We start from the raw sequence: 14,902 nt of genomic DNA, 5'->3' as shown, positions 1-14,902 counted from the left end.
ATGGGAACATGGCATTAGCCTCCCATGATGCACTTACCTCCCTCCTTGAAATCGGCAGCAAACAAACCAAGCCTTTTTGGTGTCTTTTTTTCCTAACCCTGGGTTACCTGTGCAGACGCCATAGCACAGCAAGCATGGACCCCAATCAGCTGTACACTGTTGTGAGCATTACAAACACCTCATGCCTTATCCTACAGTATTTGCTCAGCTGATACAGGAGCCACCACGCAGAACAATGTGATGCCATGCAAGCAGCCCTGCTAGAAGCCCTGGAGCGGAGCAATTTACAGATACTGGCAACAGTTGTGCATCACCTTTACACAGTGGAGCGCTGCTTCTGGGCCTGGGAAACAAGCTCTGACTGGTGGGCCCACATAGTTATGCAGCTGTTGGATGATGAGCAGTGGCTGCAGAACTTTTGAATGTGCAAGGCCACTTTCATGGAACTGTGCGAAGAGTTTTCCCCTGCCCTGAAGTGCAGCAATAATAAAATGAGAGCTGCTCTGACAATTGAGAAGCGAGTGGTGATAGCTCTGTGGAAACTTGTAGTGTCAGACTGCTGCTGGTCAGTGGGGTATCAATTTGGAATGGGTAAATCTACTGTGGGGTCTGCTGTGATCCAACTTGCCAGGGCAATCCACAGACTTCTGCTAAGAATGATAGTGACTCTGGGCAACATGCAGGACATAGTGGATGGTTTTGCCATAATGGGATTCCCTAACTGGTGGGGCGATAGACGGAACGCATATCCCTATCTTGGGACCTGACCACCTTGCCAAAGAGTACATAAATCGAAAGGGTACTTCTTAATGGTGTTGCAAGCCCTGGTGGATCACAGGGGCTGTTTCACCATCACATGGGATGGTCGGGAAAGGTGCATGACGCATGCATCTTTAGGAACTTCAGGTTGTTCAGAAAGCTGCAAGCAGGAACTTTCTTTCCAGACTGCAAAACAACCATTGGTGATGTTGAAATGCCAGTTGTGATCCTGGAAGACCCAGCCTATCCCTTGCTCCCAGGGCTCATGAAGCTGTACACAGGCAGCGTCAGCAGCAGTAAGGACCAGTTCAACCATAGGCTGAGCAAGTGCAGAATGGTGGTGGAATGTGCTTTTGGGTATTTAAAAGATCCCTGGTGTAGTCTGCTTCCTAGGTTAGACCTCAGTGAAAGCAATATCCCCATGGTTATTGCTGCCTGCTGTGCATACCGTAATATCTGTGAAACAAAGGGAGAAGAGTTTCTGGCGGGGCGGCGGGTGGAGGCAGATCGCCTGGCAGCCAATTTTGAGCAGCCAGCCACTAGGGCAATAAGAAGAACACATCGAGGCATGCTGCATCTCCATGAGGCTTTGAAAACTAGTTTCATCAATGACCAACAGTAATGTGACACTTATGTGTGTTGTTCTTTACCTAGCTGTCTCCTTCAGTGCATGTATTCCCCTGTAAACTGCACCCCTGCTAACCACGGTGTCCTGAATGACTAAAGAGCCTTTTCTTCTCAATCCATTAAGTTTTATTATGCTCACAAACACCGAGAGGCAGCAAAGAAAAGTAAGATAACCTGGGGCAAAACAGCTGAGAACACTGAGAGGGCGGGGGAAACAAGGAGAGCTTGTTTACAATTCCACTGCAACAACAATCAAAGGCGTGGGACTGGGCGCCTTCTGGTCCTTGTACCCTCCCCTGGAGTTGAGTGCAATGGATTCCAAACTCTCCACCTCATAGGACGTCTGGGAGAGGCGGATGTGGAACTTGGCAATGATAGCAGCAGGTTCAGCATAGGCTGCAGTGGGACGCTGCCATCCAGCTGACTTTCTTTAACCTCAACCAGATGCCCCAACATGTCTGTTTGCTACCTCATAATCTGCACCATCTTGTCCTGCGTGTCACTCTTGTGTTCCCTGTCCTCGTGGTCATTGTGCAGGCTCTCTGACAGTACAATCCTCCATGCGCTGAGCTCCGTCTCGTCATTCTCAGAGGCACGCATTAACTCATTGAACATGTCCTCCCAAATTTTCTTTTTCTGCCTACTAATCTGGGAATGTCTGTGTCCAGGTGTGGAGGATGTGCCTATGGACAAGGTTTCAGCTGCAAAGAATACAAAACACAAGGATAGCATTGACAGTGCATACATTGTTTCTGGTGCAAGGTTAAATCTTTTTATAAAAGAAACACCCCTCAATGCACTTCCTTGCAAGCCACAACTTAAGCAGAACCACAGACTACTGCAAGAGTCAGTTTGCTGCTCCAGCTATGGTGAGTAAGGCCACGAGGCATGGACAAGAGGTCTTCTGCTGCAGCTTTTGTTAAGACATTCTTGGGTTCAATGGTTGCAACCTCAACACAACCCCATTTCCTCTAGCAGCCTGGATGGTGCTTGAGGGCAGGCACCAGCATAAAGCCCTGCAAATAGTTTGATTGTTACAAAAGTGGCACCAGGTTGGGGGAGAAGGGCGACGAACAGGAAGCCCCCTCCCCCTTTTCAAATGCTGGCTGCAATATGTGGTGATCCCTTCCAACCACAACCAGGGCATGCTTGGGAAGGTGTCATCATGTGACTCAGAATTCACTAGATAGGGGCAGATTACTTTCAAATTGCTTACGGTTTAAGGGCTAGCATTTAAAACTTCCCCCATTTCCCCTAGATGAGCCTATGTGATATAACTCTCCTGAGAGTAACAGAGGTGGAACAGGAGCAGATGCTGCAAACGTGGATACAGACCTGGTCCTTATGCTGCAGTACTGTGTGCTGCAATGATGCCAGAAGAGTTAATACTGGATTGGCGTGGGAAAGTGTCTTACCATGGTGGAAGAAATAAGGCAGCCCTTCCTGGAAACCTTCTGCAAAGGATTGCAGAGTACCTCCATGAAAGCTTCTTAGAGATCTCAAGGGAGGATTCCTGGGCCATCCCTGGACACATAAACAGTCTTTTTCAGAGAGCACCCTCTGGGTAGCTGGAGTGGCTGCCAATAACTTCTATCCCAATTTTTTAATTCCGATTCTACATTAAAAATAACAGCATGTAACCGCTACAGTTTGATTGAAAATGTGCACTCACCAGAGGTACCTTTCCTGGCATCACTTTCCGCTGACAATTGGTCCTGTGAGGGGATGGATGTGACGGGCTGGATCACAGAAACCCGCTTGGGGCTGCCAACTGATGTGCCAAGACTACTTCTGCCCCTGCTTTCCTGCCCTGGCAGCTTAGGACTTCAGTGCTCTGCTTATTTTGAGCCAGACCTACTAGCCTGCTGCAAACCCAGACCCAGGGTCTGAACTGTGTGCACCAAAGCTGCAGATTTAGCTGAAAGCAGCTTACAGAAGTGTTCCTGTCTTTAACGCTCAGATACCCAACTCCCAATGGGGTCCAAACCCCAAATAAATCCGTTTTAACCTGTACAAAGCTTATACAGAGTAAACTCATAAATTGTTCGCCCTCTATAACACTGATAGATATACACAGATGTTTGCCCCCCCCAGATATTAATACATACTCAGGGTTAATTCATAAGTAAAAAGTGATTTTATTAAAACAGAAAGTAGGATTTAAGTGGTTCCAAGTATTAACAGACAGAACAAAGTGAATTACCAAGTAAAATAAAATAGAACACGCAAGTCTATGTCTAAGAAAACTGAATACAGATAAAACCTCACCAGTTCCACTAAGCTTCCTTTTATAGACTAGTCTCCTTCTAGTCTGGGTCTAGCAATCACTCACACCCCCTGTAGTTACTGTCCTTTGTTCCAGTCTCTTTCAGGTATCCTTGGGGGTGGAGAGGCTCTCTCTTTAGCCAGCTGAAGACAAAATGGAGAGGTCTCCCGGGGGATTAAATAGACTTTCTCTTGTGGTTTGAGACCCCCCTCCTCACTCCTATGCAAAGTCCAGCTCCAAGATGGAGTTTAGGAGTCACCTGGGCAAGTCACATATCCATGCATGACTCCATTTTTACCAGCTAAGTCACATTCCTGGGAAGGCTCAGGTGTGGATTGGCATCTTCATGTTCATTGTTGGCTTAAGTGGTTTTTGATTGGGCACTTAATTTGCACTATTCTCAAGAAGCTGACCAAATGCTTTACTAGGCTAGTTAAAATCAAGCCAGTACACAGCCAATATTCATAACTTTGAATACACAAATGATACATGCATACAAATAGGATGAATACATTCAGTAGATCATAACTTTTACATAGATATGTTACATGGCATAAGTAGCCTAAAACATAGTCCAGTTATGTCACATATGCAATCGTAAGCATATTCCATAAAGCCTTATGGGGGCGCCATCACATGACAATTAGTCCTGTGAGGAGATGGACTCCAGAGTTAAAAAAAGTTCTTGGCTGTCAGGGAGAATAGATCCTCCGCTTGCCTGCTGCGCATTCTCCTCCTCCTCCTCTTCCTCGTCAGCAATGTCCTTCTTGTTGCCCAAGGTTGCCTGGGGCTCCTGAGAGATATCCACGGAGTGTTTTGGGATAGTGGTGGCTTCGCCACCTAGAATCTCATGCAGCTGCTCATAGAAGTGGCATATCTGTGGCTCAGAACCAAAGCAACTGTTCACCTCCGTTGTCTTCTGGTATGCTTGCTGAAGCTCCTTTATTTTCAAGTGGCACTGCTGTAGCCCTTCTCCCCCATGCCCTGCGTGATTTTGGCACAGATGTCAGCGTTTCTTCTGCTGGTTCAGAGCACTGCCTGCACAAACTCTTCTCTCCACACCGCAGTAAGATCCATCACCTCCTGTGTGCTCCATGCTGGACTGTGTTTGTGGCCTTGAGTGTCCATTGTCAGCTGTGCTGACAAGCTCTCCATATTGATCAAACAGGAAATGAAAATTCAAAAGTTCCCGTGGCTTTAACAGGGGGTCGTTCTTGACTTGACCAGCTATGTAGATGTGCATGTGTGTGTGGGCGTGTATATTTAAAAAATATTTTTTTAATTCACAATAATGCAATGTTCACCATTACTATTATGTCCTTATAAGATGTTAAAGATCTTCAGTTTTCTACAAAAACTGTAGGAAGTTGACTTTGCTGGAAATTTTTACCTGTTTTTATAAAATTATTATTACTTCCATCCTTCAGTGACATGTGGGACTGTATTCAGCCATCAGGATTGCAGAGGAGTTGTACCAGACAGAATCTGGCTCATAACAAGCAAATTGCAACAGAATACCTGCAGGAGTAACCACAGGCTTGTAGATACTCACCACCAAGTTTTATGGGATTACCAAAGCGCTAGTTCTTTTATGGGAAAAATAGTACATGAGCTAATAACTAGACCTGGTCAGGACATTTAAATTTAGACAAAAATTAAAATGTTTCATTTTTGTTAATTTTTTTCTTGTTTTCATAAAAAAATGCTTTTGTTGCCTTAAAAATTTTAGCTGAAAATGTTTGGAAGAAAACTTTTTCATTAGCTTTGCTAATAACAGATACTTTCTTGCTGCAGAATGTGAATACAATTATTTATATTCCACATTATATCAAATTCCTCAAGAATACACAATCTGCAAAAATCTCCCTTCTAAATTATGATGGGTGCAGCCCCAGAATGCATATAAAGTTACACTGGTTATAAAACCTTACAGAAATACAAGTGATGGAGGAAGTCAGAGCAACATCTGGTTTTACATGTGACCAGCATGTCCTGGAGTGGTATGCTCCCTAAATCTGTCTGTGAAGAAACTCCAGGGGACTCATGAGAAATTCTGAAAAATAAATCCCTCAGCTATGCTGATATAAAAATAGTTCCCAGTACCCCCAAATGGCCATCAAAAAAAAAGTCATGAGAAACTGAGAGTACCATTTTCCAAGATCAAGGGACAAATAATTGCTGGTTATCATTAATGGATCAAGATAAAGATCTTACTTGAGCAAAACTCCGATTCGCCTAAGGTCTTTAGAGTTTGACTTCTTTTTTTATTCATTAGTTATATAGTGCCCTAAGCAAACCTGATATGCCCCAAAGAGTTTACAACCTAAGAGCGAGATCCTTAAATGGATTGGTGACTATGGACCCCTACATCCTCTTATTGACTTAAATGGGGCTGTGCATGGACTCAGGGGTCTACCTGTGTGGCTCTGTGATGGGATGGCTTTCCCCTTCAAGGGTTGGAGGCCTGGAGCTGCTTATCCCCGTCCAGTTAGCCTCCCCCACACCAGGGATGGGGCCTGGGGTTAATTAGTAGAACCTCTGGGGCATGGAGGAGCTGATTCTCCAACAAACGGGTGGCTCCAGGCACCAGCGTGCCAAGCGCGTGCCTGGGGCGGCAAGCCATGGGGAGGCACTCTGCCGGTCACCATGAGGGCAGCAGGCAGATTGCCTTCAGCGGCATGCCTGCAGAGCGTCCACTGGTCCCACGGCTTTGGCGGACTTCCCGCAGGCGTGCCACCGAATCTGTGGGACCGGGGACCTCCTGCAGGCAAGCCGCCGAAGGCAGCCTGCCTGCCGTGCTTGGGGCAGCAAAATACCTAGAATCACCCTTGCCAACAAAGAGCAGCAGCAGGCTGCAGGGTTGGGGAATGCTTAGGAAGCTGTAGAGAGAAAGGTGGGCTCTTGCAGGGAAGGGCTGGGATTAACCTGCTAAAACAGGAAGGAGCCTAGGACACAAGGGGAGTTTGGGGCTGTGCTCACTGTAGGGTTGGGGGGAAGACTTTAGGGTTTATTTTTAAACTCCAAGTTAATAAGAAGGGCTGATGTCACTGGACTCATGAAAGCTGGTGTGGAGTTTAAGAAGCCCCTTGAAGAGGAGAAACTGAGGCAGGCCTTCTGCAGAGTCACCTCTACCCATGAGGTGGAACTTAGGAGGTGGTTGGCTTGGCTCCATTACAGAATCTATCCCTAAATGGCCATAACAGATGAGGAAGAGACAGATGGAATGGAACAGCATGTGAGGTTTGTGAGACTGCTTGTATGAGTAAGGGTTTGCAGGATCAGGACTTGTTGTTGTTTTTTGCTTGCATCTTTACCCAGGTGAATTTCCTATTGAATTTAACTCTGTATTTAAGTAAAGGTTCAGACTAGGGCTAGTTGAAAATTTTTCATTAAGACTGTTTTTCAACTAAACACAGTTGTTTTACAAAAAATAACTGCTTTCCATGTGGGGTGGGTTGTTTTTTTCAGTCAATACCAAAAATATTTTAACCAAAATCTTTCGGTTTTTGAATTTTGGGTAAAAATTCAAAAAATTCTGAGAGGAAAAAATTTTGGACCAGCTCCAAATTTCTCTACATTGGTCATGCCTGAAGTTTCAGCTGATTGTGTTGCACAATCTCATATTCAAATACAGATGATAAGCCCAGAAAAGACCATTTTGATCATCTTAACTGAACCCAATACAGAAACTTAGTCTTGAGCTCAGTGCCTTTAAAATCATCTGTTAAAATATGTCTCCAGAGCTGATACTGAAAAACTACACATTACGGGTTGGTAACTTCGCTCACTAATTATTTAAGAGGCGCTAAAATAGTTCAGAATATATTCCTTCCCCTACATACACACTTCCTGTTTCAGCCTCTGGGTTAGTGTTTTCAATACATGCAGACTCAATGTTCCTACTCTGCTGGAAGGTTTTGTCTTGGTGTCTCTCTCTCCACTGGTGGTAGCATGTATTGGTTGTCTCTCTGGTGGTTGCCTTTTTAGCTATATTTCTGCAGTGCTACATGTAACTACAGAATTATATGAAGTGCTCTGAGAACCTTCAGACCAAAAGTCACCCTATAAATGTAAGATATTCTCAGAAAAGTTTAGCGAGACACCAATAGAGCAGCAGTGGGGGAAGGAATATGAGGATTTGCTGGAGCAGAAAAAGACACTTTTTTTTGTTCAACAAACACTCCTTCTGATATCTTACTTTTCTCATTAATTTCTGCTATAGTCTGCATTCCATTCTCATCTAATACAAGGTCAAAACAACCTCTCTCACAGTTCTTTCCCACTCACTTTCTACTTGCCTAGGGCTTCAAGTCTCGCGTTATTAGAGTCAGTGTCAGCCTGACTTTGTTAGCCTGACTCTTGCTCTATTCCTAGAGACTAAGATGTCTGCGCTTTTCCCAACTTCCACAAACACATCCTGCTCTAGGCAGCTCTTTTAATACTGATGCAGCATTAGGCTACTGGACATTTGTTTTCAAGGTTAGGCGAGCACAATAAGTCCTGGACATGCTCCACAGCATCAGCATCAATGATCATCATCTCAGACAAGAAAGAGAAGTAACGGTTTTAAGGAGTCAGCAACAGAGGAACCATTTTCACTTCTATGTATTTTACTGCTTGTGATTAATGCTGTTGCTCAAAGGGCCAATGTGCGGTGTTGTAGCTATGTCAATCCCAGGATATTTAGAGAGACAATGGGGGTGGGGTAATATCTTTTATTGACCGACTTCTGTTGGTGAGAGAGACAAGCTTTCGAACCACAAAGAGCTCTTAAAGGACCAATAAGTTTTCTTGCATCCATGTTTTCTTTCTCTTCATTCATAGGTCAAAGCGAACGTTTGTGGAAAACCAGGCCCAGAACTGAACAATAAAGACTGAAAAGGCAGCGGTCATACAGAAACCTATATTTTGGTTGGAGAGTCTTCAGATGGAACATGCTAAGAAATGCTATCAGGACACAATGACTAAAATACTTCATCCCAACCCTGGGTCTTATTCAGGTGCTTATTTTTAAAAAGGTCTCAAACTTCAATATTGTGCACACAATTTTTCACTCAGTAGCCTTATTGGTGGATTGATTAATCTCTTAGATGGCAATGGTCAATAAGAGTTCTGTCTCCTGTGGGCAACAGCATCAGGAATATTATTACCAATAGCATTAGAATGGGAGACCCAAGGAGCACATGAGAAACAACTGCAGTTTATTACACATCCCTTTATTAACAAATCCACTAAGCAGATAAACAATTTCACGAACAATGAAATACAACAGTGGCTAGGGAGTGCAAAGTGGTTAGCCCTATGACTGAGTGTTAGTCATTTTCTTCCTCCTCATCATCTTCATTGTCATCACCACCAGTGGTTGTCATCTTAGCATATCCCGATGTGCTTCCCTCTGCGAGCAGGCTGGGCAACACCTTTGACCCTGATTACACTCAACCCACGCATATGCATAACGGTTCCAACCCCTTTTTCCTTATCTGGTCTTCCACATCCAGTAATTTAGGGATACCCCATTTTCCATAGACTACCTCATTAGTCCAATTTTTCCTTATTAACATTTATGTCAGATAGTTACCATAGCAACTCGTGGTTAATTTAGAATTCCCCAAGATGTTACTATGGCTATTTTGCGGCGTTAACTGATATACTGCAGCATATTTTCTGAAACATCAGCAATTGACACATCTTTTACAAGGTTATTCATTGGTCAGCTAGTCAACAACCTGTTCCTCAGCCTGAGGCCTTGTTTGGCCAAGCTAAATATCTTACAGGCCTGAAGTCAGTTACAGCATTGTGCCTTATCGGGGGCTACAATTAATAATTACATATAGACACTAAGGAAAGAGGAAGGTTGATCCAGTGATTAGGGCCCTCGCCTAGGAATTGGTTCCCTGCTCTGTCACAAGTGTCCAGTGTGACTTTGCACACGTCACTTAGGGTACATCTGCAAAGCCAGTGGCAGCTCATGGCAGCAAGCCTCTGTGCCCAAGTTGACAGATTCAGATTCATGGGTCTTATGCTAACAAGTTAAAAATAACTGTGTAGATAGCACTTTTAAGTTGCGCTTGGGTGCTGAAGCCCATCCACTTGCCCTAGGCCTCAGAGCACAAGCTCCAGCCCAATCCTCAATGTCTGTATGGCCATTTTTAGCATAGTAGTGTGAGCCCCACAAGTCTAAGTCTGTCGATCTGGGCTGGGAGGCTCACTGCCTTGGGCTGCATAGCTATACCCTTAGGTCAGATCCTCAAAGGTATTCAGCCTCCTAACTTCCATTGAAATCAGCAAAGGTCACAAGAGCAGGATTTGCTAGGCTTAGCTCTGAGTCTAGCCTCAACAATTGCTGAAGGGTGCAGAATAAGTGCCTGTGAAAAAAGTATCTTTGCAGTCTTCAGGGCTGCAACATTATGTTCAGAAATGTCCGTTTTGTGCCATGCTTAGGTTGAAGTGAATTAAATCATTACTCAGGCCTCACAAGGCGAGCAAAATCCCTGAAGTTTTTTATGATGATGAACTAAAGGAGAAAGTATGTATATCATCCTTGGCAACTTCTATATATTTAATGTCTTTAGAGTGAATGAACATTTGTTACACTAGAGGACACTGTCAGAGCAACATAGCTACTATTTATGTGCCAGAGTCACTTTGAACTTAATTGCTTGGTGATGATTTCTGCCTTTAGAACTACAATATGTTTTTCTAAAGTTTGGAACAGTGTACCAGACAGGTCTCCAGTGAGATAGTGCAGGGATTGGTCCAGTCTTCTTTAACATCTTGATTATTATCTGGAAGAGGAAGTAAGCAGCATGTTAGTGAACCTCACAGATGTTACTATACTGGGACAAGTTGCAAATACCCTCCAGGGCAAAGGAATAACACAAAGGGACCTAGTGAGAACAGAAACATGGGAAGGAAATAAAATGAGATTCAGCCTGGAAAAATGCCCACAGATTAATACATCTGAGGGAAAAATAATGTAAAAAAGAGATGCTCAGTGGGAGGGGGAAAACTGGGAAACAGTGATACTGAGAGGAACTAGTGGTGAGCATAGGCAGCTAATTAGACATGAGACTGCAATGTTGCAGCAAAGAAGGGAAAGGCTGTTGTGGGCTACAGAACATTGGAACAATTTACCAAGAGTCATGATGGATTCCCCATCATTAACACATGTTTAAATCAAGATTGGATGTTTGTCTAAAAGATATGCTCTAGGAACGATTTTGGTGCAGTTCCATATCCTGTGTTCAGGCTAGGTCAGTGATTCTTAACCTATTTACCACTGTGGGCCACATAAGTAGCTCTCTAGGTGTTATGTGGGCTGAACCCACACAATATATACCCTATCTGTACATCTACTTGGGTTGCAGCTGTGTGCTGATTGGGCCGCTGCTTGAGAATCACTGGACAGCCAGGGATGGCCTTTGACCAGGGCAATCAGTGCAATCGCCCTGGGCAACATACTGAAGGGGGGGTGTTTGATATGACCTGCTGACCAAGAGCCAGCTGGGCTTACAGAGGCAGCCAGCCAGCCAGGGAGAGAGACACGCATCACTGGAGAGGGCAGCCCCAAGCTGGAGCTGGACATCTGGAAACTCTTCCAGTGGGAACAGCAGGGGTGGGTGCCTGGGGGTCCTCACTTTCCTGGGACAGAGGGCTCTCTGCATTAGAAGCAATAGCGAGTGGGGCTGGGCTGGAAGAGACTCCCAATCTGATCTCTGGGATGGGTGACTGAGAGAGAGGAGAGGGTGAGGAGGGATGTGTTTGCCAGCAGCTTGCCTCAATGTGTCCCAGGTGGGGGCTTGGAGCAGCCTCCCTGCCATCTAGGTTGTGGTGGGGGTGGGCCTGCTGCACTAATGTCCCCTAAGACCCCCATGTGTCCAGGAAAGGGCTTGCCCTTTCCCCCAGCACTAATGACAGGAGCGCACACTTAGCTGCTCTCAGGCGAGCACCACACTAACCAGGGGTACTGCAGCTTTCCTGCAGAGAGGTGACACATGGGGAAGCATCCATGGGGAGGCATGGGGAGGCTAGCCTACCCCCGCCCCCCACAGTTTTCTGTCAAGGTTTGCCTGCTGAGCACTCTCCCCCTTCTCCACGGAAAGCCAAACAAACAGCACCTGCACCAAATAGCTGGGTGCAATAGGGAAGGGCTGCTGCTTCAGCTCCCCAAGGTGGGGTAGCGGAGGAACAGCTGCTTTCCCACAGGGGAACTGAGAGTAAGGGGGGGGGGGAACTTGGAGGAAACTTTAAATTGTGCCCCTTCCCCCCATCAGCAGGTAAGGGTCCTCTCTGACTCAGAAGCTTCACTCACTTGGTCCCAGGAGCTGTCTCCCCAGAGTCAGGCAGGTGAGTATACAGGATATAAATGAGTGTGAGATCAGCTCCCCCCGCCATGTGCCTGTGTGAAGAACTTCCTTTTATTTGTTTTAAACCTGCTGCCCCTTAAACTTCCTTTTATTTGTTTTAAACCTGCTGCCCATTAAATATTTTTGTTTGGGCCAACTTTGGTTGGTGAAAGAGGCAATTTTTTTGTTCCACGGGCCTGAAGAAGAACTCTTTGGGGTTCCAAAGCTTGTCTCTTTCACCAGCCAAAGCTGGTCCAATTAAAGATATTACCTCAGCCATCTTGTGGCTCTCATATCCTGGTACAGACATGACTACAACAATATTGCAAAAACCACTAAGAGTCAATATCACATGTCAAGATACACAAAATTAATATCCTAAAATTAGAAATGATTTCTTGATTTAACTATTCATTCACTAATCCATTTGTAACAAGCCCAATTTAGAAGTTTATATCACTGAATTTTTCACTCTAACAGGTTCTCAAGCATCATGGGTGAGGGATAGCTCAGTGATTTGAGTATTGGCCTCCTAAACCCAGGGTTGTGAGTTCAATTCTTGAGGGGGCCATTTATGGAACTGCGGTAAAAATCTGTCTGGGGATTGGTCCTGCTTTGAGCAGGGATTTGGACTAGATGACCTTCTGAGGTCCCTTCCAGCCCTAATCTTCTATGATCCTTTTTCTTGCTTTCTATAAATTTCGGTGATTACTGATGGAAACATGCTTGTGGATTGGTTTGGGTATGATGTAATCAAAAGCTAATTTCTAAGTTATGTGCAAAAATAACCCTAGAGTTTTCAGGTGCCTAAGTAACCTCTGTAATCATGGCTAAAGTTGCCTTCCCCTCTCCACATCAAACTCTGAAATGGCACCCTTGGCGAGCCAGAGGGCTACTAGAAGGTCAGGGCTGGTTCTAATCACCAGCAAACCAAGCATGTGCTTGGGGTGGCACAATTTCAAGGGCAGCATTCCAGCCACCTTTTTTTTTTGCTTTGGCAGTTGCACTCCCAGATGGATTTTTTTTTGCTTGGGGCGGCAAAAACCTAGAGCCGGCCCTGTGGAAGACCATGGATTCTGGCAAGATGCAGCCCTGGTGAGACAATGCAAAGCCTGCCTTAAGCTACATGCCGAGGACCAGGCACCACAAGCCAAAGCAGAAGCGCAGAAGTAAGGATGGCAATACACCATCAACCATGACACCCTTACTTCTGCATTGCTGCTGGTGATGGTGTTGCCTTCAGAGCTAGGTGCCTGGCCAGCACCCACTGGTATCAGACCACCCTGCCAGTGCTTAATTTGTCCCAGGGCTGAGCTCTGGCATCTCTTTCAATACAAATTAAACACTGGAGGACATAGCGGGACCCAGAGGTGATGGGTTGGGAGAGGCCCGTGGGGGCTAGGGGTGATGGAGGTCTCCAAAATATAAGTTCACCCAGGGTGCCATTTTCCCTAAGGCCAGCCCTGATCAGTCATCTCTTCTTGCCTTGGCATATATGAATCTATGAAAAGTCATGAAGCTTGGAGCTAATGGTCCCTCTTTCTACTGTCCTGATACAAACACACCCATACTAGTGCATTCAGTTTGGGGCACCACATTCCCAGAAAGATATAGTGGGAACTCAGAGAAAAGTATCAGAAGTGTCAAGGGAGCTTGTAGTTCTGACATAAGTAAACTCCAGCAGCACACCTCCAAAAAGAGATAGTTTGACTAAACTTGGGAGATTTAACCAAAATGTATAAATCTGTATATTACTATTTGGATACAAACAAGCATAGGGGCACTAAAACTGAATGTACTTTACAGCCATATGCGCACACCCCTTGCATACAGTACAACAGGCATGGCCGCTTCTGTAGATGTGTAAGCAATATGGAGGCTGTCTAAATACAGTTTTTGGAAAGTGACTCTTTCCTTATCCAAGAAAAATAATGATCCTCAATCTCATATACAGTTTTTTCCATGACATTATTGGAAACCCATTGGACCACAGCTAATTTCTTTGATAAGGTTCTACGGAAGACACTGGGTGTTAAAAACTCATTTTTTCCTCAACTTTTTGTATGCATTCAGCTTTTATGAACTGCAGGATGATGTCTCATTTAAGACTATTGAACGAGAAAATGCTTCCCTGCCTACATCTCAAGCAAATCTCTGTGGAGATGAGACTCCTTAGTTAACAAGTCTCAGAACAGACACCAAGTAAATTTCAGATTGTACCTGTGATGGGTTGGATCACAGAAACCCCCTTGGGAACTACCAACTAATGTGCCAAGACTACTTCTACCCCTGCTTTCCCTGCCAGCTTGGGACTCCAGCACCCTGTCTTGTTGAGCCAGACATGCCAGTCTACTCCAACACAGACCCAGAGTTTGATTCATGTGCCCCAAAGCTGCAGGCTTAGCTGAAAGCAGCTTACAGAAGTGTTCCTGTCTTTAATACTCAGACACCCAATTCCCAGTGGGGTCCAAACTCCAAATAAATCCGTTTTACCCTGTATAAAGCTTATAGAGAGTAAACTCATAAATTGTTCACCCTCTATAACACTGATAGAGAGATATGCACAGATGTTTGCCTCCCCCCCAGGCATTAATACATATTCTGGGTTAATTAATAAGTAAAAAGTGATTTTATTAAATATGAAAAGTAGGATTTAAGTAGTTCCAAGTTGTAACAGACAGAACAAAGTGAATTACCAAGAAAAATAAAATAGAACACGCAAGTCTTTGTCTAAGAAAACCGAATACAGATAAAACCTCACCAGTTCTGTAGATTGCCACGTATTTGCAGGGGCAAAAAAAAATGCAGGCCTGTTATTTACCAGGCTGCACGTGGCAACAGACTATATAGGTAAGAGATGCAAGGAGAGTATGGGTCACGAGGCAGACTGCAGACACACACACAC

This window comes from Chelonoidis abingdonii, chromosome 1 (assembly GCF_003597395.2).
Source record: "Chelonoidis abingdonii isolate Lonesome George chromosome 1, CheloAbing_2.0, whole genome shotgun sequence".
NCBI classification, from domain to species: domain Eukaryota; kingdom Metazoa; phylum Chordata; order Testudines; family Testudinidae; genus Chelonoidis; species Chelonoidis abingdonii.
This window is presented reverse-complemented; position numbering follows the sequence as displayed.